Genomic DNA, 27,904 nt, shown 5'->3' with positions numbered 1-27,904 from the left:
AGCTCACATACCTGTTAGCTCAGGTGAGTTTAAAAGGCTGCTGTTGATAACAAGGGCATTTGCTAAATAGATGGTGTGTGTGCAACAATATACTGAAAGGTCAATTATATTGTGCAGCTTATCTCACCACCTGTAGTTATTTAGGTGAAAGCTCCAAAATGCTTGCCTAATATGTCTGTTTATCCAAAAGGAAGTATAGAGGGAGAGCTAGATAGATAGCATTGCATTACATTACATTACATGGCAATGCAATGCACAGTTGCTGAAGTTGAACCAAAATGAGCTTGTCATCTGGCTTCTGCAACTTTTAACATGAAAAATCCAATGAGGAGAAGAAAAGCAAAGCCAAAGAGTCCATCCCAAAATCCGACAAACAAGCAAAATGAACAAAAAGCATTGAATTCAATTCTTTCTGATTTTAGAAACTGCATTAAAGAAGGGGTGCACCGGTCCTGGAGATACTGCAATACCAGGTCAATGCGTGGAGTGGACAGAGCAAGCTCTTTTTCCATCTCCCTGTTCTAAAAATCCATTTAATATATGGTCCCCAGATAGGGGACGTATCAGATATTAAACTGATAAGAACAGATACTACACTTGATCTTAGCCAAAAGGCCGAGAAGCGATAACCAGAATTGGTTTCCGACTACGGTGCCACCCAAGGATTCTGAAAAGTCCATTTGTGGAGATGGCCACCTGGACTCCCGTTAAGAAGACATGCTGTCAACCTCTAGATCCCTCACATGCCTGCACTTTTCGGCTTGCTGCTGCTGCAATCCACGCGTTTTAGATCTGCATAACTCCACCTCTTTTAGCACAGTACCCTCAACCCCCGGCTGTTCCCACCCGCCTCAACACCGTTGGAAGGGAGGAGAACCAATTAAGGCGGGGGGGGGTGGAACGAGCAGCTGTCTACCCTTAGCAGGAGGGTTGCTGATTAATTACCTCTCCTGCTGCTGCTGCTGCTGGCTGTCCAGCAGCAGACTGAAGGTGGCTGCTGCTGTGCGCAGGTATATAAAGGCTCAGAGCCTATTATGACACGCGCAGCCAGCGTTCCATTGCCACATTCCGTCTACTGCAGGCGGGATACCTGGATGGCTGAATGTCACTGAGAAGCTCACAGAGACCGCCATAAGCAACAGTTTAAAAGAATGCCACAGACTAATCAACCAAACTTTTTGGGTTGGTTTCTCTTTTATAGTCTGCAGGCATTAAATGAAAGAAGTCAGTGTTCCAGCAGAGGGAGACAACGTTTCAGAAAAGGCATTGTAGCAAACCAAAAAAGAAATTTTAAGCGCAGCAGAGTAACCAGCTCACATACCTGTTAGCTCAGGTGAGTTTAAAAGGCTGCTGTTGATAACAAGGGCATTTGCTAAATAGATGGTGTGTGTGCAACAATATACTGAAAGGTCAATTATATTGTGCAGCTTATCTCACCACCTGTAGTTATTTAGGTGAAAGCTCCAAAATGCTTGCCTAATATGTCTGTTTATCCAAAAGGAAGTATAGAGGGAGAGCTAGATAGATAGCATTGCATTACATTACATTACATGGCAATGCAATGCACAGTTGCTGAAGTTGAACCAAAATGAGCTTGTCATCTGGCTTCTGCAACTTTTAACATGAAAAATCCAATGAGGAGAAGAAAAGCAAAGCCAAAGAGTCCATCCCAAAATCCGACAAACAAGCAAAATGAACAAAAAGCATTGAATTCAATTCTTTCTGATTTTAGAAACTGCATTAAAGAAGGGGTGCACCGGTCCTGGAGATACTGCAATACCAGGTCAATGCGTGGAGTGGACAGAGCAAGCTCTTTTTCCATCTCCCTGTTCTAAAAATCCATTTAATATATGGTCCCCAGATAGGGGACGTATCAGATATTAAACTGATAAGAACAGATACTACACTTGATCTTAGCCAAAAGGCCGAGAAGCGATAACCAGAATTGGTTTCCGACTACGGTGCCACCCAAGGATTCTGAAAAGTCCATTTGTGGAGATGGCCACCTGGACTCCCGTTAAGAAGACATGCTGTCAACCTCTAGATCCCTCACATGCCTGCACTTTTCGGCTTGCTGCTGCTGCAATCCACGCGTTTTAGATCTGCATAACTCCACCTCTTTTAGCACAGTACCCTCAACCCCCGGCTGTTCCCACCCGCCTCAACACCGTTGGAAGGGAGGAGAACCAATTAAGGCGGGGGGGGGGTGGAACGAGCAGCTGTATACCCTTAGCAGGAGGGTTGCTGATTAATTACCTCTCCTGCTGCTGCTGCTGCTGGCTGTCCAGCAGCAGACTGAAGGTGGCTGCTGCTGTGCGCAGGTATATAAAGGCTCAGAGCCTATTATGACACGCGCAGCCAGCGTTCCATTGCCACATTCCGTCTACTGCAGGCGGGATACCTGGATGGCTGAATGTCACTGAGAAGCTCACAGAGACCGCCATAAGCAACAGTTTAAAAGAATGCCACAGACTAATCAACCAAACTTTTTGGGTTGGTTTCTCTTTTATAGTCTGCAGGCATTAAATGAAAGAAGTCAGTGTTCCAGCAGAGGGAGACAACGTTTCAGAAAAGGCATTGTAGCAAACCAAAAAAGAAATTTTAAGCGCAGCAGAGTAACCAGCTCACATACCTGTTAGCTCAGGTGAGTTTAAAAGGCTGCTGTTGATAACAAGGGCATTTGCTAAATAGATGGTGTGTGTGCAACAATATACTGAAAGGTCAATTATATTGTGCAGCTTATCTCACCACCTGTAGTTATTTAGGTGAAAGCTCCAAAATGCTTGCCTAATATGTCTGTTTATCCAAAAGGAAGTATAGAGGGAGAGCTAGATAGATAGCATTGCATTACATTACATTACATGGCAATGCAATGCACAGTTGCTGAAGTTGAACCAAAATGAGCTTGTCATCTGGCTTCTGCAACTTTTAACATGAAAAATCCAATGAGGAGAAGAAAAGCAAAGCCAAAGAGTCCATCCCAAAATCCGACAAACAAGCAAAATGAACAAAAAGCATTGAATTCAATTCTTTCTGATTTTAGAAACTGCATTAAAGAAGGGATGCACCGCTCCTGGAGATACTGCAATACCAGGTCAATGCGTGGAGTGGACAGAGCAAGCTCTTTTTCCATCTCCCTGTTCTAAAAATCCATTTAATATATGGTCCCCAGATAGGGGACGTATCAGATATTAAACTGATAAGAACAGATACTACACTTGATCTTAGCCAAAAGGCCGAGAAGCGATAACCAGAATTGGTTTCCGACTACGGTGCCACCCAAGGATTCTGAAAAGTCCATTTGTGGAGATGGCCACCTGGACTCCCGTTAAGAAGACATGCTGTCAACCTCTAGATCCCTCACATGCCTGCACTTTTCGGCTTGCTGCTGCTGCAATCCACGCGTTTTAGATCTGCATAACTCCACCTCTTTTAGCACATTATCCTCAACCCCCGGCTGTTCCCACCCGCCTCAACACCGTTGGAAGGGAGGAGAACCAATTAAGGCGGGGGGGGGGGGTGGAACGAGCAGCTGTCTACCCTTAGCAGGAGGGTTGCTGATTAATTACCTCTCCTGCTGCTGCTGCTGCTGGCTGTCCAGCAGCAGACTGAAGGTGGCTGCTGCTGTGTGCAGGTATATAAAGGCTCAGAGCCTATTATGACACGCGCAGCCAGCGTTCCATTGCCACATTCCGTCTACTGCAGGCGGGATACCTGGATGGCTGAATGTCACTGAGAAGCTCACAGAGACCGCCATAAGCAACAGTTTAAAAGAATGCCACAGACTAATCAACCAAACTTTTTGGGTTGGTTTCTCTTTTATAGTCTGCAGGCATTAAATGAAAGAAGTCAGTGTTCCAGCAGAGGGAGACAACGTTTCAGAAAAGGCATTGTAGCAAACCAAAAAAGAAATTTTAAGCGCAGCAGAGTAACCAGCTCACATACCTGTTAGCTCAGGTGAGTTTAAAAGGCTGCTGTTGATAACAAGGGCATTTGCTAAATAGATGGTGTGTGTGCAACAATATACTGAAAGGTCAATTATATTGTGCAGCTTATCTCACCACCTGTAGTTATTTAGGTGAAAGCTCCAAAATGCTTGCCTAATATGTCTGTTTATCCAAAAGGAAGTATAGAGGGAGAGCTAGATAGATAGCATTGCATTACATTACATTACATGGCAATGCAATGCACAGTTGCTGAAGTTGAACCAAAATGAGCTTGTCATCTGGCTTCTGCAACTTTTAACATGAAAAATCCAATGAGGAGAAGAAAAGCAAAGCCAAAGAGTCCATCCCAAAATCCGACAAACAAGCAAAATGAACAAAAAGCATTGAATTCAATTCTTTCTGATTTTAGAAACTGCATTAAAGGAGGGGTGCACCGGTCCTGGAGATACTGCAATACCAGGTCAATGCGTGGAGTGGACAGAGCAAGCTCTTTTTCCATCTCCCTGTTCTAAAAATCCATTTAATATATGGTCCCCAGATAGGGGACGTATCAGATATTAAACTGATAAGAACAGATACTACACTTGATCTTAGCCAAAAGGCCGAGAAGCGATAACCAGAATTGGTTTCCGACTACGGTGCCACCCAAGGATTCTGAAAAGTCCATTTGTGGAGATGGCCACCTGGACTCCCGTTAAGAAGACATGCTGTCAACCTCTAGATCCCTCACATGCCTGCACTTTTCGGCTTGCTGCTGCTGCAATCCACGCGTTTTAGATCTGCATAACTCCACCTCTTTTAGCACAGTACCCTCAACCCCCGGCTGTTCCCACCCGCATCAACACCGTTGGAAGGGAGGAGAACCAATTAAGGCGGGGGGGGGGGGGGTGGAACGAGCAGCTGTCTACCCTTAGCAGGAGGGTTGCTGATCAATTACCTCTCCTGCTGCTGCTGCTGCTGGCTGTCCAGCAGCAGACTGAAGGTGGCTGCTGCTGTGCGCAGGTATATAAAGGCTCAGAGCCTATTATGACACGCGCAGCCAGCGTTCCATTGCCACATTCCGTCTACTGCAGGCGGGATACCTGGATGGCTGAATGTCACTGAGAAGCTCACAGAGACCGCCATAAGCAACAGTTTAAAAGAATGCCACAGACTAATCAACCAAACTTTTTGGGTTGGTTTCTCTTTTATAGTCTGCAGGCATTAAATGAAAGAAGTCAGTGTTCCAGCAGAGGGAGACAACGTTTCAGAAAAGGCATTGTAGCAAACCAAAAAAGAAATTTTAAGCGCAGCAGAGTAACCAGCTCACATACCTGTTAGCTCAGGTGAGTTTAAAAGGCTGCTGTTGATAACAAGGGCATTTGCTAAATAGATGGTGTGTGTGCAACAATATACTGAAAGGTCAATTATATTGTGCAGCTTATCTCACCACCTGTAGTTATTTAGGTGAAAGCTCCAAAATGCTTGCCTAATATGTCTGTTTATCCAAAAGGAAGTATAGAGGGAGAGCTAGATAGATAGCATTGCATTACATTACATTACATGGCAATGCAATGCACAGTTGCTGAAGTTGAACCAAAATGAGCTTGTCATCTGGCTTCTGCAACTTTTAACATGAAAAATCCAATGAGGAGAAGAAAAGCAAAGCCAAAGAGTCCATCCCAAAATCCGACAAACAAGCAAAATGAACAAAAAGCATTGAATTCAATTCTTTCTGATTTTAGAAACTGCATTAAAGAAGGGGTGCACCGGTCCTGGAGATACTGCAATACCAGGTCAATGCGTGGAGTGGACAGAGCAAGCTCTTTTTCCATCTCCCTGTTCTAAAAATCCATTTAATATATTGTCCGCAGATAGGGGACGTATCAGATATTAAACTGATAAGAACAGATACTACACTTGATCTTAGCCAAAAGGCCGAGAAGCGATAACCAGAATTGGTTTCCGACTACGGTGCCACCCAAGGATTCTGAAAAGTCCATTTGTGGAGATGGCCACCTGGACTCCCGTTAAGAAGACATGCTGTCAACCTCTAGATCCCTCACATGCCTGCACTTTTCGGCTTGCTGCTGCTGCAATCCACGCGTTTTAGATCTGCATAACTCCACCTCTTTTAGCACAGTACCCTCAACCCCCGGCTGTTCCCACCCGCCTCAACACCGTTGGAAGGGAGGAGAACCAATTAAGGCGGGGGGGGGGGTGGAACGAGCAGCTGTCTACCCTTAGCAGGAGGGTTGCTGATTAATTACCTCTCCTGCTGCTGCTGCTGCTGGCTGTCCAGCAGCAGACTGAAGGTGGCTGCTGCTGTGCGCAGGTATATAAAGGCTCAGAGCCTATTATGACACGCGCAGCCAGCGTTCCATTGCCACATTCCGTCTACTGCAGGCGGGATACCTGGATGGCTGAATGTCACTGAGAAGCTCACAGAGACCGCCATAAGCAACAGTTTAAAAGAATGCCACAGACTAATCAACCAAACTTTTTGGGTTGGTTTCTCTTTTATAGTCTGCAGGCATTAAATGAAAGAAGTCAGTGTTCCAGCAGAGGGAGACAACGTTTCAGAAAAGGCATTGTAGCAAACCAAAAAATAAATTTTAAGCGCAGCAGAGTAACCAGCTCACATACCTGTTAGCTCAGGTGAGTTTAAAAGGCTGCTGTTGATAACAAGGGCATTTGCTAAATAGATGGTGTGTGTGCAACAATATACTGAAAGGTCAATTATATTGTGCAGCTTATCTCACCACCTGTAGTTATTTAGGTGAAAGCTCCAAAATGCTTGCCTAATATGTCTGTTTATCCAAAAGGAAGTATAGAGGGAGAGCTAGATAGATAGCATTGCATTACATTACATTACATGGCAATGCAATGCACAGTTGCTGAAGTTGAACCAAAATGAGCTTGTCATCTGGCTTCTGCAACTTTTAACATGAAAAATCCAATGAGGAGAAGAAAAGCAAAGCCAAAGAGTCCATCCCAAAATCCGACAAACAAGCAAAATGAACAAAAAGCATTGAATTCAATTCTTTCTGATTTTAGAAACTGCATTAAAGAAGGGGTGCACCGGTCCTGGAGATACTGCAATACCAGGTCAATGCGTGGAGTGGACAGAGCAAGCTCTTTTTCCATCTCCCTGTTCTAAAAATCCATTTAATATATGGTCCCCAGATAGGGGACGTATCAGATATTAAACTGATAAGAACAGATACTACACTTGATCTTAGCCAAAAGGCCGAGAAGCGATAACCAGAATTGGTTTCCGACTACGGTGCCACCCAAGGATTCTGAAAAGTCCATTTGTGGAGATGGCCACCTGGACTCCCGTTAAGAAGACATGCTGTCAACCTCTAGATCCCTCACATGCCTGCACTTTTCGGCTTGCTGCTGCTGCAATCCACGCGTTTTAGATCTGCATAACTCCACCTCTTTTAGCACAGTACCCTCAACCCCCGGCTGTTCCCACCCGCCTCAACACCGTTGGAAGGGAGGAGAACCAATTAAGGCGGGGGGGGGGTGGAACGAGCAGCTGTATACCCTTAGCAGGAGGGTTGCTGATTAATTACCTCTCCTGATGCTGCTGCTGCTGGCTGTCCAGCAGCAGACTGAAGGTGGCTGCTGCTGTGCGCAGGTATATAAAGGCTCAGAGCCTATTATGACACGCGCAGCCAGCGTTCCATTGCCACATTCCGTCTACTGCAGGCGGGATACCTGGATGGCTGAATGTCACTGAGAAGCTCACAGAGACCGCCATAAGCAACAGTTTAAAATAATGCCACAGACTAATCAACCAAACTTTTTGGGTTGGTTTCTCTTTTATAGTCTGCAGGCATTAAATGAAAGAAGTCAGTGTTCCAGCAGAGGGAGACAACGTTTCAGAAAAGGCATTGTAGCAAACCAAAAAAGAAATTTTAAGCGCAGCAGAGTAACCAGCTCACATACCTGTTAGCTCAGGTGAGTTTAAAAGGCTGCTGTTGATAACAAGGGCATTTGCTAAATAGATGGTGTGTGTGCAACAATATACTGAAAGGTCAATTATATTGTGCAGCTTATCTCACCACCTGTAGTTATTTAGGTGAAAGCTCCAAAATGCTTGCCTAATATGTCTGTTTATCCAAAAGGAAGTATAGAGGGAGAGCTAGATAGATAGCATTGCATTACATTACATTACATGGCAATGCAATGCACAGTTGCTGAAGTTGAACCAAAATGAGCTTGTCATCTGGCTTCTGCAACTTTTAACATGAAAAATCCAATGAGGAGAAGAAAAGCAAAGCCAAAGAGTCCATCCCAAAATCCGACAAACAAGCAAAATGAACAAAAAGCATTGAATTCAATTCTTTCTGATTTTAGAAACTGCATTAAAGAAGGGATGCACCGCTCCTGGAGATACTGCAATACCAGGTCAATGCGTGGAGTGGACAGAGCAAGCTCTTTTTCCATCTCCCTGTTCTAAAAATCCATTTAATATATGGTCCCCAGATAGGGGACGTATCAGATATTAAACTGATAAGAACAGATACTACACTTGATCTTAGCCAAAAGGCCGAGAAGCGATAACCAGAATTGGTTTCCGACTACGGTGCCACCCAAGGATTCTGAAAAGTCCATTTGTGGAGATGGCCACCTGGACTCCCGTTAAGAAGACATGCTGTCAACCTCTAGATCCCTCACATGCCTGCACTTTTCGGCTTGCTGCTGCTGCAATCCACGCGTTTTAGATCTGCATAACTCCACCTCTTTTAGCACAGTACCCTCAACCCCCGGCTGTTCCCACCCGCATCAACACCGTTGGAAGGGAGGAGAACCAATTAAGGCGGGGGGGGGGGGTGGAACGAGCAGCTGTCTACCCTTAGCAGGAGGGTTGCTGATCAATTACCTCTCCTGCTGCTGCTGCTGCTGGCTGTCCAGCAGCAGACTGAAGGTGGCTGCTGCTGTGCGCAGGTATATAAAGGCTCAGAGCCTATTATGACACGCGCAGCCAGCGTTCCATTGCCACATTCCGTCTACTGCAGGCGGGATACCTGGATGGCTGAATGTCACTGAGAAGCTCACAGAGACCGCCATAAGCAACAGTTTAAAAGAATGCCACAGACTAATCAACCAAACTTTTTGGGTTGGTTTCTCTTTTATAGTCTGCAGGCATTAAATGAAAGAAGTCAGTGTTCCAGCAGAGGGAGACAACGTTTCAGAAAAGGCATTGTAGCAAACCAAAAAAGAAATTTTAAGCGCAGCAGAGTAACCAGCTCACATACCTGTTAGCTCAGGTGAGTTTAAAAGGCTGCTGTTGATAACAAGGGCATTTGCTAAATAGATGGTGTGTGTGCAACAATATACTGAAAGGTCAATTATATTGTGCAGCTTATCTCACCACCTGTAGTTATTTAGGTGAAAGCTCCAAAATGCTTGCCTAATATGTCTGTTTATCCAAAAGGAAGTATAGAGGGAGAGCTAGATAGATAGCATTGCATTACATTACATTACATGGCAATGCAATGCACAGTTGCTGAAGTTGAACCAAAATGAGCTTGTCATCTGGCTTCTGCAACTTTTAACATGAAAAATCCAATGAGGAGAAGAAAAGCAAAGCCAAAGAGTCCATCCCAAAATCCGACAAAAAAGCAAAATGAACAAAAAGCATTGAATTCAATTCTTTCTGATTTTAGAAACTGCATTAAAGAAGGGGTGCACCGGTCCTGGAGATACTGCAATACCAGGTCAATGCGTGGAGTGGACAGAGCAAGCTCTTTTTCCATCTCCCTGTTCTAAAAATCCATTTAATATATGGTCCCCAGATAGGGGACGTATCAGATATTAAACTGATAAGAACAGATACTACACTTGATCTTAGCCAAAAGGCCGAGAAGCGATAACCAGAATTGGTTTCCGACTACGGTGCCACCCAAGGATTCTGAAAAGTCCATTTGTGGAGATGGCCACCTGGACTCCCGTTAAGAAGACATGCTGTCAACCTCTAGATCCCTCACATGCCTGCACTTTCGGCTTGCTGCTGCTGCAATCCACGCGTTTTAGATCTGCATAACTCCACCTCTTTTAGCACAGTACCCTCAACCCCCGGCTGTTCCCACCCGCCTCAACACCGTTGGAAGGGAGGAGAACCAATTAAGGCGGGGGGGGGGGTGGAACGAGCAGCTGTCTACCCTTAGCAGGAGGGTTGCTGATTAATTACCTCTCCTGCTGCTGCTGCTGCTGGCTGTCCAGCAGCAGACTGAAGGTGGCTGCTGCTGTGCGCAGGTATATAAAGGCTCAGAGCCTATTATGACACGCGCAGCCAGCGTTCCATTGCCACATTCCGTCTACTGCAGGCGGGATACCTGGATGGCTGAATGTCACTGAGAAGCTCACAGAGACCGCCATAAGCAACAGTTTAAAAGAATGCCACAGACTAATCAACCAAACTTTTTGGGTTGGTTTCTCTTTTATAGTCTGCAGGCATTAAATGAAAGAAGTCAGTGTTCCAGCAGAGGGAGACAACGTTTCAGAAAAGGCATTGTAGCAAACCAAAAAAGAAATTTTAAGCGCAGCAGAGTAACCAGCTCACATACCTGTTAGCTCAGGTGAGTTTAAAAGGCTGCTGTTGATAACAAGGGCATTTGCTAAATAGATGGTGTGTGTGCAACAATATACTGAAAGGTCAATTATATTGTGCAGCTTATCTCACCACCTGTAGTTATTTAGGTGAAAGCTCCAAAATGCTTGCCTAATATGTCTGTTTATCCAAAAGGAAGTATAGAGGGAGAGCTAGATAGATAGCATTGCATTACATTACATTACATGGCAATGCAATGCACAGTTGCTGAAGTTGAACCAAAATGAGCTTGTCATCTGGCTTCTGCAACTTTTAACATGAAAAATCCAATGAGGAGAAGAAAAGCAAAGCCAAAGAGTCCATCCCAAAATCCGACAAACAAGCAAAATGAACAAAAAGCATTGAATTCAATTCTTTCTGATTTTAGAAACTGCATTAAAGGAGGGGTGCACCGGTCCTGGAGATACTGCAATACCAGGTCAATGCGTGGAGTGGACAGAGCAAGCTCTTTTTCCATCTCCCTGTTCTAAAAATCCATTTAATATATGGTCCCCAGATAGGGGACGTATCAGATATTAAACTGATAAGAACAGATACTACACTTGATCTTAGCCAAAAGGCCGAGAAGCGATAACCAGAATTGGTTTCCGACTACGGTGCCACCCAAGGATTCTGAAAAGTCCATTTGTGGAGATGGCCACCTGGACTCCCGTTAAGAAGACATGCTGTCAACCTCTAGATCCCTCACATGCCTGCACTTTTCGGCTTGCTGCTGCTGCAATCCACGCGTTTTAGATCTGCATAACTCCACCTCTTTTAGCACAGTACCCTCAACCCCCGGCTGTTCCCACCCGCATCAACACCGTTGGAAGGGAGGAGAACCAATTAAGGCGGGGGGGGGGTGGAACGAGCAGCTGTCTACCCTTAGCAGGAGGGTTGCTGATTAATTACCTCTCCTGCTGCTGCTGCTGCTGGCTGTCCAGCAGCAGACTGAAGGTGGCTGCTGCTGTGCGCAGGTATATAAAGGCTCAGAGCCTATTATGACACGCGCAGCCAGCGTTCCATTGCCACATTCCGTCTACTGCAGGCGGGATACCTGGATGGCTGAATGTCACTGAGAAGCTCACAGAGACCGCCATAAGCAACAGTTTAAAAGAATGCCACAGACTAATCAACCAAACTTTTTGGGTTGGTTTCTCTTTTATAGTCTGCAGGCATTAAATGAAAGAAGTCAGTGTTCCAGCAGAGGGAGACAACGTTTCAGAAAAGGCATTGTAGCAAACCAAAAAAGAAATTTTAAGCGCAGCAGAGTAACCAGCTCACATACCTGTTAGCTCAGGTGAGTTTAAAAGGCTGCTGTTGATAACAAGGGCATTTGCTAAATAGATGGTGTGTGTGCAACAATATACTGAAAGGTCAATTATATTGTGCAGCTTATCTCACCACCTGTAGTTATTTAGGTGAAAGCTCCAAAATGCTTGCCTAATATGTTTGTTTATCCAAAAGGAAGTATAGAGGGAGAGCTAGATAGATAGCATTGCATTACATTACATTACATGGCAATGCAATGCACAGTTGCTGAAGTTGAACCAAAATGAGCTTGTCATCTGGCTTCTGCAACTTTTAACATGAAAAATCCAATGAGGAGAAGAAAAGCAAAGCCAAAGAGTCCATCCCATAATCCGACAAAAAAGCAAAATGAACAAAAAGCATTGAATTCAATTCTTTCTGATTTTAGAAACTGCATTAAAGAAGGGGTGCACCGGTCCTGGAGATACTGCAATACCAGGTCAATGCGTGGAGTGGACAGAGCAAGCTCTTTTTCCATCTCCCTGTTCTAAAAATCCATTTAATATATGGTCCCCAGATAGGGGACGTATCAGATATTAAACTGATAAGAACAGATACTACACTTGATCTTAGCCAAAAGGCCGAGAAGCGATAACCAGAATTGGTTTCCGACTACGGTGCCACCCAAGGATTCTGAAAAGTCCATTTGTGGAGATGGCCACCTGGACTCCCGTTAAGAAGACATGCTGTCAACCTCTAGATCCCTCACATGCCTGCACTTTTCGGCTTGCTGCTGCTGCAATCCACGCGTTTTAGATCTGCATAACTCCACCTCTTTTAGCACAGTACCCTCAACCCCCGGCTGTTCCCACCCGCCTCAACACCGTTGGAAGGGAGGAGAACCAATTAAGGCGGGGGGGGGGGGGGTGGAACGAGCAGCTGTCTACCCTTAGCAGGAGGGTTGCTGATTAATTACCTCTCCTGCTGCTGCTGCTGCTGGCTGTCCAGCAGCAGACTGAAGGTGGCTGCTGCTGTGCGCAGGTATATAAAGGCTCAGAGCCTATTATGACACGCGCAGCCAGCGTTCCATTGCCACATTCCGTCTACTGCAGGCGGGATACCTGGATGGCTGAATGTCACTGAGAAGCTCACAGAGACCGCCATAAGCAACAGTTTAAAAGAATGCCACAGACTAATCAACCAAACTTTTTGGGTTGGTTTCTCTTTTATAGTCTGCAGGCATTAAATGAAAGAAGTCAGTGTTCCAGCAGAGGGAGACAACGTTTCAGAAAAGGCATTGTAGCAAACCAAAAAAGAAATTTTAAGCGCAGCAGAGTAACCAGCTCACATACCTGTTAGCTCAGGTGAGTTTAAAAGGCTGCTGTTGATAACAAGGGCATTTGCTAAATAGATGGTGTGTGTGCAACAATATACTGAAAGGTCAATTATATTGTGCAGCTTATCTCACCACCTGTAGTTATTTAGGTGAAAGCTCCAAAATGCTTGCCTAATATGTCTGTTTATCCAAAAGGAAGTATAGAGGGAGAGCTAGATAGATAGCATTGCATTACATTACATTACATGGCAATGCAATGCACAGTTGCTGAAGTTGAACCAAAATGAGCTTGTCATCTGGCTTCTGCAACTTTTAACATGAAAAATCCAATGAGGAGAAGAAAAGCAAAGCCAAAGAGTCCATCCCAAAATCCGACAAACAAGCAAAATGAACAAAAAGCATTGAATTCAATTCTTTCTGATTTTAGAAACTGCATTAAAGAAGGGGTGCACCGGTCCTGGAGATACTGCAATACCAGGTCAATGCGTGGAGTGGACAGAGCAAGCTCTTTTTCCATCTCCCTGTTCTAAAAATCCATTTAATATATGGTCCCCAGATAGGGGACGTATCAGATATTAAACTGATAAGAACAGATACTACATTTGATCTTAGCCAAAAGGCCGAGAAGCGATAACCAGAATTGGTTTCCGATTACGGTGCCACCCAAGGATTCTGAAAAGTCCATTTGTGGAGATGGCCACCTGGACTCCCGTTAAGAAGACATGCTGTCAACCTCTAGATCCCTCACATGCCTGCACTTTTCGGCTTGCTGCTGCTGCAATCCACGCGTTTTAGATCTGCATAACTCCACCTCTTTTAGCACAGTACCCTCAACCCCCGGCTGTTCCCACCCGCATCAACACCGTTGGAAGGGAGGAGAACCAATTAAGGCGGGGGGGGGGTGGAACGAGCAGCTGTCTACCCTTAGCAGGAGGGTTGCTGATTAATTACCTCTCCTGCTGCTGCTGCTGCTGGCTGTCCAGCAGCAGACTGAAGGTGGCTGCTGCTGTGCGCAGGTATATAAAGGCTCAGAGCCTATTATGACACGCGCAGCCAGCGTTCCATTGCCACATTCCGTCTACTGCAGGCGGGATACCTGGATGGCTGAATGTCACTGAGAAGCTCACAGAGACCGCCATAAGCAACAGTTTAAAAGAATGCCACAGACTAATCAACCAAACTTTTTGGGTTGGTTTCTCTTTTATAGTCTGCAGGCATTAAATGAAAGAAGTCAGTGTTCCAGCAGAGGGAGACAACGTTTCAGAAAAGGCATTGTAGCAAACCAAAAAAGAAATTTTAAGCGCAGCAGAGTAACCAGCTCACATACCTGTTAGCTCAGGTGAGTTTAAAAGGCTGCTGTTGATAACAAGGGCATTTGCTAAATAGATGGTGTGTGTGCAACAATATACTGAAAGGTCAATTATATTGTGCAGCTTATCTCACCACCTGTAGTTATTTAGGTGAAAGCTCCAAAATGCTTGCCTAATATGTCTGTTTATCCAAAAGGAAGTATAGAGGGAGAGCTAGATAGATAGCATTGCATTACATTACATTACATGGCAATGCAATGCACAGTTGCTGAAGTTGAACCAAAATGAGCTTGTCATCTGGCTTCTGCAACTTTTAACATGAAAAATCCAATGAGGAGAAGAAAAGCAAAGCCAAAGAGTCCATCCCAAAATCCGACAAACAAGCAAAATGAACAAAAAGCATTGAATTCAAATATTTCTGATTTTAGAAACTGCATTAAAGAAGGGGTGCACCGGTCCTGGAGATACTGCAATACCAGGTCAATGCGTGGAGTGGACAGAGCAAGCTCTTTTTCCATCTCCCTGTTCTAAAAATCCATTTAATATATGGTCCCCAGATAGGGGACGTATCAGATATTAAACTGATAAGAACAGATACTACACTTGATCTTAGCCAAAAGGCCGAGAAGCGATAACCAGAATTGGTTTCCGACTACGGTGCCACCCAAGGATTCTGAAAAGTCCATTTGTGGAGATGGCCACCTGGACTCCCGTTAAGAAGACATGCTGTCAACCTCTAGATCCCTCACATGCCTGCACTTTTCGGCTTGCTGCTGCTGCAATCCACGCGTTTTAGATCTGCATAACTCCACCTCTTTTAGCACAGTACCCTCAACCCCCGGCTGTTCTCACCCGCCTCAACACCGTTGGAAGGGAGGAGAACCAATTAAGGCGGGGGGGGGGGGTGGAACGAGCAGCTGTCTACCCTTAGCAGGAGGGTTGCTGATTAATTACCTCTCCTGCTGCTGCTGCTGCTGGCTGTCCAGCAGCAGACTGAAGGTGGCTGCTGCTGTGCGCAGGTATATAAAGGCTCAGAGCCTATTATGACACGCGCAGCCAGCGTTCCATTGCCACATTCCGTCTACTGCAGGCGGGATACCTGGATGGCTGAATGTCACTGAGAAGCTCACAGAGACCGCCATAAGCAACAGTTTAAAAGAATGCCACAGACTAATCAACCAAACTTTTTGGGTTGGTTTCTCTTTTATAGTCTGCAGGCATTAAATGAAAGAAGTCAGTGTTCCAGCAGAGGGAGACAACGTTTCAGAAAAGGCATTGTAGCAAACCAAAAAAGAAATTTTAAGCGCAGCAGAGTAACCAGCTCACATACCTGTTAGCTCAGGTGAGTTTAAAAGGCTGCTGTTGATAACAAGGGCATTTGCTAAATAGATGGTGTGTGTGCAACAATATACTGAAAGGTCAATTATATTGTGCAGCTTATCTCACCACCTGTAGTTATTTAGGTGAAAGCTCCAAAATGCTTGCCTAATATGTCTGTTTATCCAAAAGGAAGTATAGAGGGAGAGCTAGATAGATAGCATTGCATTACATTACATTACATGGCAATGCAATGCACAGTTGCTGAAGTTGAACCAAAATGAGCTTGTCATCTGGCTTCTGCAACTTTTAACATGAAAAATCCAATGAGGAGAAGAAAAGCAAAGCCAAAGAGTCCATCCCAAAATCCGACAAACAAGCAAAATGAACAAAAAGCATTGAATTCAATTCTTTCTGATTTTAGAAACTGCATTAAAGAAGGGGTGCACCGGTCCTGGAGATACTGCAATACCAGGTCAATGCGTGGAGTGGACAGAGCAAGCTCTTTTTCCATCTCCCTGTTCTAAAAATCCATTTAATATATGGTCCCCAGATAGGGGACGTATCAGATATTAAACTGATAAGAACAGATACTACACTTGATCTTAGCCAAAAGGCCGAGAAGCGATAACCAGAATTGGTTTCCGACTACGGTGCCACCCAAGGATTCTGAAAAGTCCATTTGTGGAGATGGCCACCTGGACTCCCGTTAAGAAGACATGCTGTCAACCTCTAGATCCCTCACATGCCTACACTTTTCGGCTTGCTGCTTCTGCAATCCACGCGTTTTAGATCTGCATAACTCCACCTCTTTTAGCACAGTACCCTCAACCCCCGGCTGTTCCCACCCGCCTCAACACCGTTGGAAGGGAGGAGAACCAATTAAGGCGGGGGGGGGTGGAACGAGCAGCTGTCTACCCTTAGCAGGAGGGTTGCTGATTAATTACCTCTCCTGCTGCTGCTGCTGCTGGCTGTCCAGCAGCAGACTGAAGGTGGCTGCTGCTGTGCGCAGGTATATAAAGGCTCAGAGCCTATTATGACACGCGCAGCCAGCGTTCCATTGCCACATTCCGTCTACTGCAGGCGGGATACCTGGATGGCTGAATGTCACTGAGAAGCTCACAGAGACCGCCATAAGCAACAGTTTAAAAGAATGCCACAGACTAATCAACCAAACTTTTTGGGTTGGTTTATCTTTTATAGTCTGCAGGCATTAAATGAAAGAAGTCAGTGTTCCAGCAGAGGGAGACAACGTTTCAGAAAAGGCATTGTAGCAAACCAAAAAAGAAATTTTAAGCGCAGCAGAGTAACCAGCTCACATACCTGTTAGCTCAGGTGAGTTTAAAAGGCTGCTGTTGATAACAAGGGCATTTGCTAAATAGATGGTGTGTGTGCAACAATATACTGAAAGGTCAATTATATTGTGCAGCTTATCTCACCACCTGTAGTTATTTAGGTGAAAGCTCCAAAATGCTTGCCTAATATGTCTGTTTATCCAAAAGGAAGTATAGAGGGAGAGCTAGATAGATAGCATTGCATTACATTACATTACATGGCAATGCAATGCACAGTTGCTGAAGTTGAACCAAAATGAGCTTGTCATCTGGCTTCTGCAACTTTTAACATGAAAAATCCAATGAGGAGAAGAAAAGCAAAGCCAAAGAGTCCATCCCAAAATCCGACAAACAAGCAAAATGAACAAAAAGCATTGAATTCAATTCTTTCTGATTTTAGAAACTGCATTAAAGAAGGGGTGCACCGGTCCTGGAGATACTGCAATACCAGGTCAATGCGTGGAGTGGACAGAGCAAGCTCTTTTTCCATCTCCCTGTTCTAAAAATCCATTTAATATATGGTACCCAGATAGGGGACGTATCAGATATTAAACTGATAAGAACAGATACTACACTTGATCTTAGCCAAAAGGCCGAGAAGCGATAACCAGAATTGGTTTCCGACTACGGTGCCACCCAAGGATTCTGAAAAGTCCATTTGTGGAGATGGCCACCTGGACTCCCGTTAAGAAGACATGCTGTCAACCTCTAGATCCCTCACATGCCTGCACTTTTCGGCTTGCTGCTGCTGCAATCCACGCGTTTTAGATCTGCATAACTCCACCTCTTTTAGCACAGTACCCTCAACCCCCGGTTGTTCCCACCCGCCTCAACACCGTTGGAAGGGAGGAGAACCAATTAAGGCGGGGGGGTGGAACGAGCAGCTGTCTACCCTTAGCAGGAGGGTTGCTGATTAATTACCTCTCCTGCTGCTGCTGCTGCTGGCTGTCCAGCAGCAGACTGAAGGTGGCTGCTGCTGTGCGCAGGTATATAAAGGCTCAGAGCCTATTATGACACGCGCAGCCAGCGTTCCATTGCCACATTCCGTCTACTGCAGGCGGGATACCTGGATGGCTGAATGTCACTGAGAAGCTCACAGAGACCGCCATAAGCAACAGTTTAAAAGAATGCCACAGACTAATCAACCAAACTTTTTGGGTTGGTTTCTCTTTTATAGTCTGCAGGCATTAAATGAAAGAAGTCAGTGTTCCAGCAGAGGGAGACAACGTTTCAGAAAAGGCATTGTAGCAAACCAAAAAAGAAATTTTAAGCGCAGCAGAGTAACCAGCTCACATACCTGTTAGCTCAGGTGAGTTTAAAAGGCTGCTGTTGATAACAAGGGCATTTGCTAAATAGATGGTGTGTGTGCAACAATATACTGAAAGGTCAATTATATTGTGCAGCTTATCTCACCACCTGTAGTTATTTAGGTGAAAGCTCCAAAATGCTTGCCTAATATGTCTGTTTATCCAAAAGGAAGTATAGAGGGAGAGCTAGATAGATAGCATTGCATTACATTACATTACATGGCAATGCAATGCACAGTTGCTGAAGTTGAACCAAAATGAGCTTGTCATCTGGCTTCTGCAACTTTTAACATGAAAAATCCAATGAGGAGAAGAAAAGCAAAGCCAAAGAGTCCATCCCAAAATCCGACAAACAAGCAAAATGAACAAAAAGCATTGAATTCAATTCTTTCTGATTTTAGGAACTGCATTAAAGAAGGGGTGCACCGGTCGTGGAGATACTGCAATACCAGGTCAATGCGTGGAGTGGACAGAGCAAGCTCTTTTTCCATCTCCCTGTTCTAAAAATCCATTTAATATATGGTCCCCAGATAGGGGACGTATCAGATATTAAACTGATAAGAACAGATACTACACTTGATCTTAGCCAAAAGGCCGAGAAGCGATAACCAGAATTGGTTTCCGACTACGGTGCCACCCAAGGATTCTGAAAAGTCCATTTGTGGAGATGGCCACCTGGACTCCCGTTAAGAAGACATGCTGTCAACCTCTAGATCCCTCACATGCCTGCACTTTTCGGCTTGCTGCTGCTGCAATCCACGCGTTTTAGATCTGCATAACTCCACCTCTTTTAGCACAGTACCCTCAACCCCCAGCTGTTCCCACCCGCCTCAACACCGTTGGAAGGGAGGAGAACCAATTAAGGCGGGGGGGGGGTGGAACGAGCAGCTGTCTACCCTTAGCAGGAGGGTTGCTGATTAATTACCTCTCCTGCTGCTGCTGCTGCTGGCTGTCCAGCAGCAGACTGAAGGTGGCTGCTGCTGTGCGCAGGTATATAAAGGCTCAGAGCCTATTATGACACGCGCAGCCAGCGTTCCATTGCCACATTCCGTCTACTGCAGGCGGGATACCTGGATGGCTGAATGTCACTGAGAAGCTCACAGAGACCGCCATAAGCAACAGTTTAAAAGAATGCCACAGACTAATCAACCAAACTTTTTGGGTTGGTTTCTCTTTTATAGTCTGCAGGCATTAAATGAAAGAAGTCAGTGTTCCAGCAGAGGGAGACAACGTTTCAGAAAAGGCATTGTAGCAAACCAAAAAAGAAATTTTAAGCGCAGCAGAGTAACCAGCTCACATACCTGTTAGCTCAGGTGAGTTTAAAAGGCTGCTGTTGATAACAAGGGCATTTGCTAAATAGATGGTGTGTGTGCAACAATATACTGAAAGGTCAATTATATTGTGCAGCTTATCTCACCACCTGTAGTTATTTAGGTGAAAGCTCCAAAATGCTTGCCTAATATGTCTGTTTATCCAAAAGGAAGTATAGAGGGAGAGCTAGATAGATAGCATTGCATTACATTACATTACATGGCAATGCAATGCACAGTTGCTGAAGTTGAACCAAAATGAGCTTGTCATCTGGCTTCTGCAACTTTTAACATGAAAAATCCAATGAGGAGAAGAAAAGCAAAGCCAAAGAGTCCATCCCAAAATCCGACAAACAAGCAAAATGAACAAAAAGCATTGAATTCAATTCTTTCTGATTTTAGAAACTGCATTAAAGAAGGGGTGCACCGGTCCTGGAGATACTGCAATACCAGGTCAATGCGTGGAGTGGACAGAGCAAGCTCTTTTTCCATCTCCCTGTTCTAAAAATCCATTTAATATATGGTCCCCAGATAGGGGACGTATCAGATATTAAACTGATAAGAACAGATACTACACTTGATCTTAGCCAAAAGGCCGAGAAGCGATAACCAGAATTGGTTTCCGACTACGGTGCCACCCAAGGATTCTGAAAAGTCCATTTGTGGAGATGGCCACCTGGACTCCCGTTAAGAAGACATGCTGTCAACCTCTAGATCCCTCACATGCCTGCACTTTTCGGCTTGCTGCTGCTGCAATCCACGCGTTTTAGATCTGCATAACTCCACCTCTTTTAGCACAGTACCCTCAACCCCCGGCTGTTCCCACCCGCCTCAACACCGTTGGAAGGGAGGAGAACCAATTAAGGCGGGGGGGGGGGGGGGGTGGAACGAGCAGCTGTCTACCCTTAGCAGGAGGGTTGCTGATTAATTACCTCTCCTGCTGCTGCTGCTGCTGGCTGTCCAGCAGCAGACTGAAGGTGGCTGCTGCTGTGCGCAGGTATATAAAGGCTCAGAGCCTATTATGACACGCGCAGCCAGCGTTCCATTGCCACATTCCGTCTACTGCAGGCGGGATACCTGGATGGCTGAATGTCACTGAGAAGCTCACAGAGACCGCCATAAGCAACAGTTTAAAAGAATGCCACAGACTAATCAACCAAACTTTTTGGGTTGGTTTCTCTTTTATAGTCTGCAGGCATTAAATGAAAGAAGTCAGTGTTCCAGCAGAGGGAGACAACGTTTCAGAAAAGGCATTGTAGCAAACCAAAAAAGAAATTTTAAGCGCAGCAGAGTAACCAGCTCACATACCTGTTAGCTCAGGTGAGTTTAAAAGGCTGCTGTTGATAACAAGGGCATTTGCTAAATAGATGGTGTGTGTGCAACAATATACTGAAAGGTCAATTATATTGTGCAGCTTATCTCACCACCTGTAGTTATTTAGGTGAAAGCTCCAAAATGCTTGCCTAATATGTCTGTTTATCCAAAAGGAAGTATAGAGGGAGAGCTAGATAGATAGCATTGCATTACATTACATTACATGGCAATGCAATGCACAGTTGCTGAAGTTGAACCAAAATGAGCTTGTCATCTGGCTTCTGCAACTTTTAACATGAAAAATCCAATGAGGAGAAGAAAAGCAAAGCCAAAGAGTCCATCCCAAAATCCGACAAACAAGCAAAATGAACAAAAAGCATTGAATTCAATTCTTTCTGATTTTAGAAACTGCATTAAAGAAGGGGTGCACCGGTCCTGGAGATACTGCAATACCAGGTCAATGCGTGGAGTGGACAGAGCAAGCTCTTTTTCCATCTCCCTGTTCTAAAAATCCATTTAATATATGGTCCCCAGATAGGGGACGTATCAGATATTAAACTGATAAGAACAGATACTACACTTGATCTTAGCCAAAAGGCCGAGAAGCGATAACCAGAATTGGTTTCCGACTACGGTGCCACCCAAGGATTCTGAAAAGTCCATTTGTGGAGATGGCCACCTGGACTCCCGTTAAGAAGACATGCTGTCAACCTCTAGATCCCTCACATGCCTGCACTTTTCGGCTTGCTGCTGCTGCAATCCACGCGTTTTAGATCTGCATAACTCCACCTCTTTTAGCACAGTACCCTCAACCCCCGGCTGTTCCCACCCGCCTCAACACCGTTGGAAGGGAGGAGAACCAATTAAGGCGGGGGGGGGGTGGAACGAGCAGCTGTCTACCCTTAGCAGGAGGGTTGCTGATTAATTACCTCTCCTGCTGCTGCTGCTGCTGGCTGTCCAGCAGCAGACTGAAGGTGGCTGCTGCTGTGCGCAGGTATATAAAGGCTCAGAGCCTATTATGACACGCGCAGCCAGCGTTCCATTGCCACATTCCGTCTACTGCAGGCGGGATACCTGGATGGCTGAATGTCACTGAGAAGCTCACAGAGACCGCCATAAGCAACAGTTTAAAAGAATGCCACAGACTAATCAACCAAACTTTTTGGGTTGGTTTCTCTTTTATAGTCTGCAGGCATTAAATGAAAGAAGTCAGTGTTCCAGCAGAGGGAGACAACGTTTCAGAAAAGGCATTGTAGCAAACCAAAAAAGAAATTTTAAGCGCAGCAGAGTAACCAGCTCACATACCTGTTAGCTCAGGTGAGTTTAAAAGGCTGCTGTTGATAACAAGGGCATTTGCTAAATAGATGGTGTGTGTGCAACAATATACTGAAAGGTCAATTATATTGTGCAGCTTATCTCACCACCTGTAGTTATTTAGGTGAAAGCTCCAAAATGCTTGCCTAATATGTCTGTTTATCCAAAAGGAAGTATAGAGGGAGAGCTAGATAGATAGCATTGCATTACATTACATTACATGGCAATGCAATGCACAGTTGCTGAAGTTGAACCAAAATGAGCTTGTCATCTGGCTTCTGCAACTTTTAACATGAAAAATCCAATGAGGAGAAGAAAAGCAAAGCCAAAGAGTCCATCCCAAAATCCGACAAACAAGCAAAATGAACAAAAAGCATTGAATTCAATTCTTTCTGATTTTAGAAACTGCATTAAAGAAGGGGTGCACCGCTCCTGGAGATACTGCAATACCAGGTCAATGCGTGGAGTGGACAGAGCAAGCTCTTTTTCCATCTCCCTGTTCTAAAAATCCATTTAATATATGGTCCCCAGATAGGGGACGTATCAGATATTAAACTGATAAGAACAGATACTACACTTGATCTTAGCCAAAAGGCAGAGAAGCGATAACCAGAATTGGTTTCCGACTACGGTGCCACTCAAGGATTCTGAAAAGTCCATTTGTGGAGATGGCCACCTGGACTCCCGTTAAGAAGACATGCTGTCAACCTCTAGATCCCTCACATGCCTGCACTTTTCGGCTTGCTGCTGCTGCAATCCACGCGTTTTAGATCTGCATAACTCCACCTCTTTTAGCACAGTACCCTCAACCCCCGGCTGTTCCCACCCGCCTCAACACCGTTGGAAGGGAGGAGAACCAATTAAGGCGGGGGGGGGGGGGGGTGGAACGAGCAGCTGTCTACCCTTAGCAGGAGGGTTGCTGATTAATTACCTCTCCTGCTGCTGCTGCTGCTGGCTGTCCAGCAGCAGACTGAAGGTGGCTGCTGCTGTGCGCAGGTATATAAAGGCTCAGAGCCTATTATGACACGCGCAGCCAGCGTTCCATTGCCACATTCCGTCTACTGCAGGCGGGATACCTGGATGGCTGAATGTCACTGAGAAGCTCACAGAGACCGCCATAAGCAACAGTTTAAAAGAATGCCACAGACTAATCAACCAAACTTTTTGGGTTGGTTTCTCTTTTATAGTCTGCAGGCATTAAATGAAAGAAGTCAGTGTTCCAGCAGAGGGAGACAACGTTTCAGAAAAGGCATTGTAGCAAACCAAAAAAGAAATTTTAAGCGCAGCAGAGTAACCAGCTCACATACCTGTTAGCTCAGGTGAGTTTAAAAGGCTGCTGTTGATAACAAGGGCATTTGCTAAATAGATGGTGTGTGTGCAACAATATACTGAAAGGTCAATTATATTGTGCAGCTTATCTCACCACCTGTAGTTATTTAGGTGAAAGCTCCAAAATGCTTGCCTAATATGTCTGTTTATCCAAAAGGAAGTATAGAGGGAGAGCTAGATAGATAGCATTGCATTACATTACATTACATGGCAATGCAATGCACAGTTGCTGAAGTTGAACCAAAATGAGCTTGTCATCTGGCTTCTGCAACTTTTAACATGAAAAATCCAATGAGGAGAAGAAAAGCAAAGCCAAAGAGTCCATCCCAAAATCCGACAAACAAGCAAAATGAACAAAAAGCATTGAATTCAATTCTTTCTGATTTTAGAAACTGCATTAAAGAAGGGGTGCACCGCTCCTGGAGATACTGCAATACCAGGTCAATGCGTGGAGTGGACAGAGCAAGCTCTTTTTCCATCTCCCTGTTCTAAAAATCCATTTAATATATGGTCCCCAGATAGGGGACGTATCAGATATTAAACTGATAAGAACAGATACTACACTTGATCTTAGCCAAAAGGCCGAGAAGCGATAACCAGAATTGGTTTCCGACTACGGTGCCACCCAAGGATTCTGAAAAGTCCATTTGTGGAGATGGCCACCTGGACTCCCGTTAAGAAGACATGCTGTCAACCTCTAGATCCCTCACATGCCTGCACTTTTCGGCTTGCTGCTGCTGCAATCCACGCGTTTTAGATCTGCATAACTCCACCTCTTTTAGCACAGTACCCTCAACCCCCGGCTGTTCCCACCCGCCTCAACACCGTTGGAAGGGAGGAGAACCAATTAAGGCGGGGGGGGGGTGGAACGAGCAGCTGTCTACCCTTAGCAGGAGGGTTGCTGATTAATTACCTCTCCTGCTGCTGCTGCTGCTGGCTGTCCAGCAGCAGACTGAAGGTGGCTGCTGCTGTGCGCAGGTATATAAAGGCTCAGAGCCTATTATGACACGCGCAGCCAGCGTTCCATTGCCACATTCCGTCTACTGCAGGCGGGATACCTGGATGGCTGAATGTCACTGAGAAGCTCACAGAGACCGCCATAAGCAACAGTTTAAAAGAATGCCACAGACTAATCAACCAAACTTTTTGGGTTGGTTTCTCTTTTATAGTCTGCAGGCATTAAATGAAAGAAGTCAGTGTTCCAGCAGAGGGAGACAACGTTTCAGAAAAGGCATTGTAGCAAACCAAAAAAGAAATTTTAAGCGCAGCAGAGTAACCAGCTCACATACCTGTTAGCTCAGGTGAGTTTAAAAGGCTGCTGTTGATAACAAGGGCATTTGCTAAATAGATGGTGTGTGTGCAACAATATACTGAAAGGTCAATTATATTGTGCAGCTTATCTCACCACCTGTAGTTATTTAGGTGAAAGCTCCAAAATGCTTGCCTAATATGTCTGTTTATCCAAAAGGAAGTATAGAGGGAGAGCTAGATAGATAGCATTGCATTACATTACATTACATGGCAATGCAATGCACAGTTGCTGAAGTTGAACCAAAATGAGCTTGTCATCTGGCTTCTGCAACTTTTAACATGAAAAATCCAATGAGGAGAAGAAAAGCAAAGCCAAAGAGTCCATCCCAAAATCCGACAAACAAGCAAAATGAACAAAAAGCATTGAATTCAATTCTTTCTGATTTTAGAAACTGCATTAAAGAAGGGGTGCACCGGTCCTGGAGATACTGCAATACCAGGTCAATGCGTGGAGTGGACAGAGCAAGCTCTTTTTCCATCTCCCTGTTCTAAAAATCCATTTAATATATGGTCCCCAGATAGGGGACGTATCAGATATTAAACTGATAAGAACAGATACTACACTTGATCTTAGCCAAAAGGCCGAGAAGCGATAACCAGAATTGGTTTCCGACTACGGTGCCACCCAAGGATTCTGAAAAGTCCATTTGTGGAGATGGCCACCTGGACTCCCGTTAAGAAGACATGCTGTCAACCTCTAGATCCCTCACATGCCTGCACTTTTCGGCTTGCTGCTGCTGCAATCCACGCGTTTTAGATCTGCATAACTCCACCTCTTTTAGCACAGTACCCTCAACCCCCGGCTGTTCCCACCCGCCTCAACACCGTTGGAAGGGAGGAGAACCAATTAAGGCGGGGGGGGGGGTGGAACGAGCAGCTGTCTACCCTTAGCAGGAGGGTTGCTGATTAATTACCTCTCCTGCTGCTGCTGCTGCTGGCTGTCCAGCAGCAGACTGAAGGTGGCTGCTGCTGTGCGCAGGTATATAAAGGCTCAGAGCCTATTATGACACGCGCAGCCAGCGTTCCATTGCCACATTCCGTCTACTGCAGGCGGGATACCTGGATGGCTGAATGTCACTGAGAAGCTCACAGAGACCGCCATAAGCAACAGTTTAAAAGAATGCCACAGACTAATCAACCAAACTTTTTGGGTTGGTTTCTCTTTTATAGTCTGCAGGCATTAAATGAAAGAAGTCAGTGTTCCAGCAGAGGGAGACAACGTTTCAGAAAAGGCATTGTAGCAAACCAAAAAAGAAATTTTAAGCGCAGCAGAGTAACCAGCTCACATACCTGTTAGCTCAGGTGAGTTTAAAAGGCTGCTGTTGATAACAAGGGCATTTGCTAAATAGATGGTGTGTGTGCAACAATATACTGAAAGGTCAATTATATTGTGCAGCTTATCTCACCACCTGTAGTTATTTAGGTGAAAGCTCCAAAATGCTTGCCTAATATGTCTGTTTATCCAAAAGGAAGTATAGAGGGAGAGCTAGATAGATAGCATTGCATTACATTACATTACATGGCAATGCAATGCACAGTTGCTGAAGTTGAACCAAAATGAGCTTGTCATCTGGCTTCTGCAACTTTTAACATGAAAAATCCAATGAGGAGAAGAAAAGCAAAGCCAAAGAGTCCATCCCAAAATCCGACAAACAAGCAAAATGAACAAAAAGCATTGAATTCAATTCTTTCTGATTTTAGAAACTGCATTAAAGAAGGGGTGCACCGGTCCTGGAGATACTGCAATACCAGGTCAATGCGTGGAGTGGACAGAGCAAGCTCTTTTTCCATCTCCCTGTTCTAAAAATCCATTTAATATATGGTCCCCAGATAGGGGACGTATCAGATATTAAACTGATAAGAACAGATACTACACTTGATCTTAGCCAAAAGGCCGAGAAGCGATAACCAGAATTGGTTTCCGACTACGGTGCCACCCAAGGATTCTGAAAAGTCCATTTGTGGAGATGGCCACCTGGACTCCCGTTAAGAAGACATGCTGTCAACCTCTAGATCCCTCACATGCCTGCACTTTTCGGCTTGCTGCTGCTGCAATCCACGCGTTTTAGATCTGCATAACTCCACCTCTTTTAGCACAGTACCCTCAACCCCCAGCTGTTCCCACCCGCCTCAACACCGTTGGAAGGGAGGAGAACCATTTAAGGCGGGGGGGGGGTGGAACGAGCAGCTGTCTACCCTTAGCAGGAGGGTTGCTGATTAATTACCTCTCCTGCTGCTGCTGCTGCTGGCTGTCCAGCAGCAGACTGAAGGTGGCTGCTGCTGTGCGCAGGTATATAAGGCTCAGAGCCTATTATGACACGCGCAGCCAGCGTTCCATTGCCACATTCCGTCTACTGCAGGCGGGATACCTGGATGGCTGAATGTCACTGAGAAGCTCACAGAGACCGCCATAAGCAACAGTTTAAAAGAATGCCACAGACTAATCAACCAAACTTTTTGGGTTGGTTTCTCTTTTATAGTCTGCAGGCATTAAATGAAAGAAGTCAGTGTTCCAGCAGAGGGAGACAACGTTTCAGAAAAGGCATTGTAGCAAACCAAAAAAGAAATTTTAAGCGCAGCAGAGTAACCAGCTCACATACCTGTTAGCTCAGGTGAGTTTAAAAGGCTGCTGTTGATAACAAGGGCATTTGCTAAATAGATGGTGTGTGTGCAACAATATACTGAAAGGTCAATTATATTGTGCAGCTTATCTCACCACCTGTAGTTATTTAGGTGAAAGCTCCAAAATGCTTGCCTAATATGTCTGTTTATCCAAAAGGAAGTATAGAGGGAGAGCTAGATAGATAGCATTGCATTACATTACATTACATGGCAATGCAATGCACAGTTGCTGAAGTTGAACCAAAATGAGCTTGTCATCTGGCTTCTGCAACTTTTAACATGAAAAATCCAATGAGGAGAAGAAAAGCAAAGCCAAAGA

General features: G+C 45.0%; 21 non-coding genes across 21 annotated transcripts; all 21 read right to left on the bottom strand.

Annotated features, from left to right (window-relative positions):
• Window positions 1-436: 436 nt before the first annotated feature.
• Window positions 437-627, bottom strand: LOC141236995 (U2 spliceosomal RNA). The gene has a single exon (XR_012302562.1). It is a non-coding gene; the product is annotated as a U2 spliceosomal RNA (small nuclear RNA).
• Window positions 628-1,746: 1,119 nt separating this feature from the next.
• On the bottom strand, window positions 1,747-1,937 carry LOC141236994 (U2 spliceosomal RNA). The gene has a single exon (XR_012302561.1). It is a non-coding gene; the product is annotated as a U2 spliceosomal RNA (small nuclear RNA).
• Window positions 1,938-3,057: 1,120 nt separating this feature from the next.
• LOC141237240 (U2 spliceosomal RNA) lies at window positions 3,058-3,248 on the bottom strand. The gene has a single exon (XR_012302797.1). It is a non-coding gene; the product is annotated as a U2 spliceosomal RNA (small nuclear RNA).
• Window positions 3,249-4,370: 1,122 nt separating this feature from the next.
• Window positions 4,371-4,561, bottom strand: LOC141237250 (U2 spliceosomal RNA). Its single transcript, XR_012302806.1, has one exon. It is a non-coding gene; the product is annotated as a U2 spliceosomal RNA (small nuclear RNA).
• Window positions 4,562-5,685: 1,124 nt separating this feature from the next.
• Window positions 5,686-5,876, bottom strand: LOC141237316 (U2 spliceosomal RNA). The gene has a single exon (XR_012302872.1). It is a non-coding gene; the product is annotated as a U2 spliceosomal RNA (small nuclear RNA).
• A 1,121-nt stretch (window positions 5,877-6,997) lies between these two features.
• On the bottom strand, window positions 6,998-7,188 carry LOC141236993 (U2 spliceosomal RNA). The gene has a single exon (XR_012302560.1). It is a non-coding gene; the product is annotated as a U2 spliceosomal RNA (small nuclear RNA).
• Window positions 7,189-8,308: 1,120 nt separating this feature from the next.
• LOC141237239 (U2 spliceosomal RNA) lies at window positions 8,309-8,499 on the bottom strand. The gene has a single exon (XR_012302796.1). It is a non-coding gene; the product is annotated as a U2 spliceosomal RNA (small nuclear RNA).
• Window positions 8,500-9,621: 1,122 nt separating this feature from the next.
• LOC141236992 (U2 spliceosomal RNA) lies at window positions 9,622-9,812 on the bottom strand. The gene has a single exon (XR_012302559.1). It is a non-coding gene; the product is annotated as a U2 spliceosomal RNA (small nuclear RNA).
• Window positions 9,813-10,932: 1,120 nt separating this feature from the next.
• Window positions 10,933-11,123, bottom strand: LOC141237249 (U2 spliceosomal RNA). Its single transcript, XR_012302805.1, has one exon. It is a non-coding gene; the product is annotated as a U2 spliceosomal RNA (small nuclear RNA).
• A 1,120-nt stretch (window positions 11,124-12,243) lies between these two features.
• LOC141236991 (U2 spliceosomal RNA) lies at window positions 12,244-12,434 on the bottom strand. The gene has a single exon (XR_012302558.1). It is a non-coding gene; the product is annotated as a U2 spliceosomal RNA (small nuclear RNA).
• Window positions 12,435-13,558: 1,124 nt separating this feature from the next.
• Window positions 13,559-13,749, bottom strand: LOC141237301 (U2 spliceosomal RNA). The gene has a single exon (XR_012302857.1). It is a non-coding gene; the product is annotated as a U2 spliceosomal RNA (small nuclear RNA).
• A 1,120-nt stretch (window positions 13,750-14,869) lies between these two features.
• LOC141236990 (U2 spliceosomal RNA) lies at window positions 14,870-15,060 on the bottom strand. Its single transcript, XR_012302557.1, has one exon. It is a non-coding gene; the product is annotated as a U2 spliceosomal RNA (small nuclear RNA).
• A 1,122-nt stretch (window positions 15,061-16,182) lies between these two features.
• On the bottom strand, window positions 16,183-16,373 carry LOC141236989 (U2 spliceosomal RNA). Its single transcript, XR_012302556.1, has one exon. It is a non-coding gene; the product is annotated as a U2 spliceosomal RNA (small nuclear RNA).
• A 1,119-nt stretch (window positions 16,374-17,492) lies between these two features.
• LOC141237331 (U2 spliceosomal RNA) lies at window positions 17,493-17,683 on the bottom strand. The gene has a single exon (XR_012302887.1). It is a non-coding gene; the product is annotated as a U2 spliceosomal RNA (small nuclear RNA).
• Window positions 17,684-18,800: 1,117 nt separating this feature from the next.
• Window positions 18,801-18,991, bottom strand: LOC141237324 (U2 spliceosomal RNA). Its single transcript, XR_012302880.1, has one exon. It is a non-coding gene; the product is annotated as a U2 spliceosomal RNA (small nuclear RNA).
• A 1,120-nt stretch (window positions 18,992-20,111) lies between these two features.
• Window positions 20,112-20,302, bottom strand: LOC141236988 (U2 spliceosomal RNA). Its single transcript, XR_012302555.1, has one exon. It is a non-coding gene; the product is annotated as a U2 spliceosomal RNA (small nuclear RNA).
• A 1,126-nt stretch (window positions 20,303-21,428) lies between these two features.
• LOC141236986 (U2 spliceosomal RNA) lies at window positions 21,429-21,619 on the bottom strand. The gene has a single exon (XR_012302553.1). It is a non-coding gene; the product is annotated as a U2 spliceosomal RNA (small nuclear RNA).
• Window positions 21,620-22,739: 1,120 nt separating this feature from the next.
• Window positions 22,740-22,930, bottom strand: LOC141237252 (U2 spliceosomal RNA). The gene has a single exon (XR_012302808.1). It is a non-coding gene; the product is annotated as a U2 spliceosomal RNA (small nuclear RNA).
• A 1,125-nt stretch (window positions 22,931-24,055) lies between these two features.
• On the bottom strand, window positions 24,056-24,246 carry LOC141236975 (U2 spliceosomal RNA). Its single transcript, XR_012302542.1, has one exon. It is a non-coding gene; the product is annotated as a U2 spliceosomal RNA (small nuclear RNA).
• A 1,120-nt stretch (window positions 24,247-25,366) lies between these two features.
• On the bottom strand, window positions 25,367-25,557 carry LOC141236985 (U2 spliceosomal RNA). The gene has a single exon (XR_012302552.1). It is a non-coding gene; the product is annotated as a U2 spliceosomal RNA (small nuclear RNA).
• A 1,121-nt stretch (window positions 25,558-26,678) lies between these two features.
• Window positions 26,679-26,869, bottom strand: LOC141236984 (U2 spliceosomal RNA). The gene has a single exon (XR_012302551.1). It is a non-coding gene; the product is annotated as a U2 spliceosomal RNA (small nuclear RNA).
• Between the last annotated feature and the right edge of the window lie 1,035 nt (window positions 26,870-27,904).

Source organism: Phyllobates terribilis, unplaced genomic scaffold (genome assembly GCF_046119375.1).
Source record: "Phyllobates terribilis strain yellow unplaced genomic scaffold, ASM4611937v1 Scaffold_729__1_contigs__length_748246, whole genome shotgun sequence".
In the NCBI taxonomy this organism is placed as follows: domain Eukaryota; kingdom Metazoa; phylum Chordata; class Amphibia; order Anura; family Dendrobatidae; genus Phyllobates; species Phyllobates terribilis.
This window is presented reverse-complemented; position numbering and strand designations above follow the sequence as displayed.